Source organism: Marmota marmota, unplaced genomic scaffold, assembly GCF_001458135.2.
Source record: "Marmota marmota marmota unplaced genomic scaffold, marMar, whole genome shotgun sequence".
NCBI classification, from domain to species: Eukaryota; Metazoa; Chordata; class Mammalia; order Rodentia; family Sciuridae; genus Marmota; species Marmota marmota.
In genome coordinates, this window is record NW_026000174.1 from 14,873,480 (window position 1) to 14,876,947 (window position 3,468).

The 3,468-nt window shown below is 43.3% G+C and overlaps 1 long non-coding RNA gene across 1 annotated transcript in view; it reads right to left on the reverse strand.

Moving 5' to 3' along the window:
* Positions 1–3,036, reverse strand: part of LOC125612019 — a 7,868-nt gene extending 4,832 nt beyond the window's left edge. The window contains exons 1-2 of the long non-coding RNA XR_007342275.1: positions 2,926–3,036; positions 525–531 (exon numbers count right to left, since the gene is read on the reverse strand). This is a non-coding gene — a long non-coding RNA (uncharacterized LOC125612019). The remainder of the gene's footprint in view (positions 1–524; positions 532–2,925) is intronic.
* Positions 3,037–3,468: the final 432 nt, after the last annotated feature.

Genomic DNA, 3,468 nt, shown 5'->3' on the forward strand with positions numbered 1-3,468 from the left:
GGGGATCCCACCTTTTCATGTTTGGCCACCTTTTCATGAAATTCACCTTTTTTTTTTTTTTTTTTTAGAGAGAGAATTTTTTTAATATTTATTTTTTAGTTTTCGGCGGACACAACATCTTTGTTTGTATGTGGTGCTGAGGATCGAACCCGGGCCGCACGCATGCCAGGCGAGCCTGCTACCGCTTGAGCCACATCCCCAGCCCGAATACACTCTTTTGCAAAACTCATTGCTTCAGTGATTGGCACACTGTGTGGTGGGCACAATGGGCCTGGTTAGGTAATATTTCTACTGGCCAAACCCAACCTGAAGCTGAAATAGATGCACAAGAATCTATAAGGTCAGCTTCCTAGGGCAGAGTGGAAGGCAGATGTGGAAGATATCCAGCACAGGGATTCCAGTTTCCACGGAATTCTGATTTTTTTTCCCCCGTAAGAGTTCCCTGTCAGTTGTGCTTTGGCTGGGACAGATTCTCCAGGCTGCCATCAAGTACATCTTGTCCTGTCGCTCATGGCTTACAGCACAGATCTCCTAGATCTTAATATATGAGGGGAGTGCTTTTCTCCCTCCAGGAATCTCGAAGGTATATAATCCTGGCCTCTTATCACACCATGCTCCTTGAAGCAACTTTCCTCATACTTGTACAGGGATGGAGGCATCGATTTCTGGCTTTCAAATCCATGTTTGATTCCTATTGCCTAAAACCCCTTATTTTTTTCTCTCTTCAGTCCCTCTTCAACCACCATCCTGTAATATTTAGATGGGAAACCCTAACCCCAATTCAGTACTCTCCTCTCTTGTCCCTGGGGCTATATTCTTATAAATGTCTGTCCTTTCTGGTAGCTTGTGGCCTTGACCAGAGGGCTCAGTGCTTGCTGGTAGCCAGCCCCACGAAGTCAGCTCCAGCTCCAGGAAATCCTGTCTCCGCAGCAAAAGCCAAAGGGGGAGGGAGTGGGGACCCAAATCAGCCAGAGGTATCTGCCCCAGTCTGCTTTGCCTCTTCCTGAAAACACTCTAGTTTCTTAATATATCATTTGTCCTTCTAGGCTGGATTAAACATCAGTTTCCAGCCTGGGATCACATAAGAAAGTTTGGGTTTTTTGACATTAGTCTCCTGAACTCACTAAAATGTGTGTGTGTGTGTGTGTGTGTAAGTCTTTTTTTTAACTGACTGCTATTTCACAATTCTTGTTTCTGCTCTCAGCACCCAGGCTTTCTTTGGAAGGCTGCCCTGTCTTTACTCTTAGTTCAAGAAGTTCCTGTATGACTGACCCCATCCTCTCAACTCCAGAGCTGGGGAAATAACTCAATCAGTCTCATGAAACTCAGCCCTGGTACTTTCCCCAGAACTATTGGGAAGGTAAACTCTTCCCAGGAAGGCTTATGATGTTAAGATAGAACTTTTAGCTTGGTGAGATGACAACATGTACAAAATTCTAGGGGCTCAGGGAGGCTAAGGCAGGAGAATAAGAAGTTTGAGGCCAGGCCTGGGCTACTTAGTGAGACCCTGTCTCAAAATAAAAATAGAAAGGACTGGGGATTTAGCTCAATGGTAGTACATGTGCCTAGCATGCATGTGACCTTCAATGCCCTGTACTGAAAAAGAAAAGAAAAAAAGAAGTGGGGATGGGGGAGGGAACTCTTGGGAGCTATCTTGCTACATCACTGGGAGAGTAACCTGAGAGAGAAAAACCAACCAACACAGAGAGAGGCAAAGTCATGAAATGGAGACAGATACTTGGTGACTTAACTTGTGTGCTTAGATCTAGCCATTCCTGAAGCAATCCCTACGCATGGATTTCATTTTTATATGACCCAATTTCACCCTCCCCTTTTATGTTTCTGGGTTTTGTTTGTTTGATTTGCTTAATACATGAGAGATGGATTTCCATGATTTGCAGTCAAAAGAATCCTATTGTACAGCTTCTGTGAAATCTGTTCTCAGTCAGGCCAGAAGGCTGAACTTACAGCCAGAACCTGCACCCAGCTTTGAAGTAATATTGTAAGACCATTTCTGTTTGGTCTGGATTGGCCTGTCCTGGCACTTTGGCAGAGAAGAGAAGGGAGTGCATGCTTACTCCTGTATTTAGGGTAATGATTAAAACCCAGATTCAGCTGAGAATTGAAATTCCCATCAAAAATCCTGCACATGGCTGTGGGAGTGGCTCAACAGTAGAGTGCTTGCCTGGAATATGTGGGGCCCTGGGTTCAATTCCAAGGCCCCCCGCAACCCAAAAAAGCCCATATGTTTAACAAATTGTTTTTCTACTTAAATTGTTCAGTTTATTCTGTCACTTGCTTCCACAACTCTATCAAAGCAGTAAGACACTGCCTCCCTTGTCCCAGCCCAGCCACTGCTTTTTAAAAAAAATTTTTTAGATGTTTTTAAATTTTTTAATTTTTAAAAAATTTTTTTTAGATGATGGACCTTTATTTTATTCATTTATTTGTATGTGGTGCTGAGAATTGAACCCAGTGCCTCACACACGCTAGGCTAGCACTGTACCACGAAGCCACAACCCCCGCCCCCAGCCTCTGCTTTCTCATGGCCTGTACTGACTAGGCCATAGGTCTATTCCTTTTTCTGAAACTTACCTCATCTCCTGCTTCCAGTGGTCAGTTTCTTCCTCAGATCTTAGGTTCAAATTCCTCAGAGGAATAAATGTCTGGCCCGCCTAATTCCTGCTGTCCCAGTTTGGTGAGAGCTTTTTGGGTCAGGCCATCACTGAGGTGTCCAGCAAGCCCATGGACCACTTGCCCTCAAGGCACTCAACGATAGCAAGAGGAGATGGGGCCTGAGGAACAAGCTGCAGGGAAATCCCTCTGGCCAAGCATGGAGATCTAAAGTGTGTGCTAAATGAAGGTATGCCAATTTATCGTAGACCATATGAAAAGGGTCGCCTAATCATTGAGTTTAAGGTAAACTTTCCTGAAAATGGCTTTTTGTCTCCTGACAAACTCTCTTTGCTGGAAAAACTCCTACCTGAGAGGAAGGAAGTGGAAGAGACTGATGAAATGGATCAGGTAGAACTGGTGGACTTTGATCCAAATCAGGAAAGACGGCGCCATTATAATGGAGAAGCATATGAGGATGATGAACATCATCCCAGAGGTGGTGTTCAGTGTCAAACCTCTTAATGGGGCCAATGAATAACACTCACTGCAGGCATTTTATATGCAGTAGTGAATGAGTGAAAGACTATAATCATAATATACTCACTACTTGCTATTGTTTTTGTTTTAATATTCAATTATAGTAGTGTTTTAAAAGTTAAATGAAGAATAAACGTAAATATAAAAGCTCTGACTTTGCCCTGTATGTATGATGACTTCAGTGAGCAAGAAGTTGTTTAATACCTGTAAAAACTACTTTTAAAAAAGTTCCCCTAGCATCTGTTAGGCCATACCTTGTAATTGATTTCAGCTGTGTATGTGGACAAACTTAGACTGAAATACTAGGTATATGTG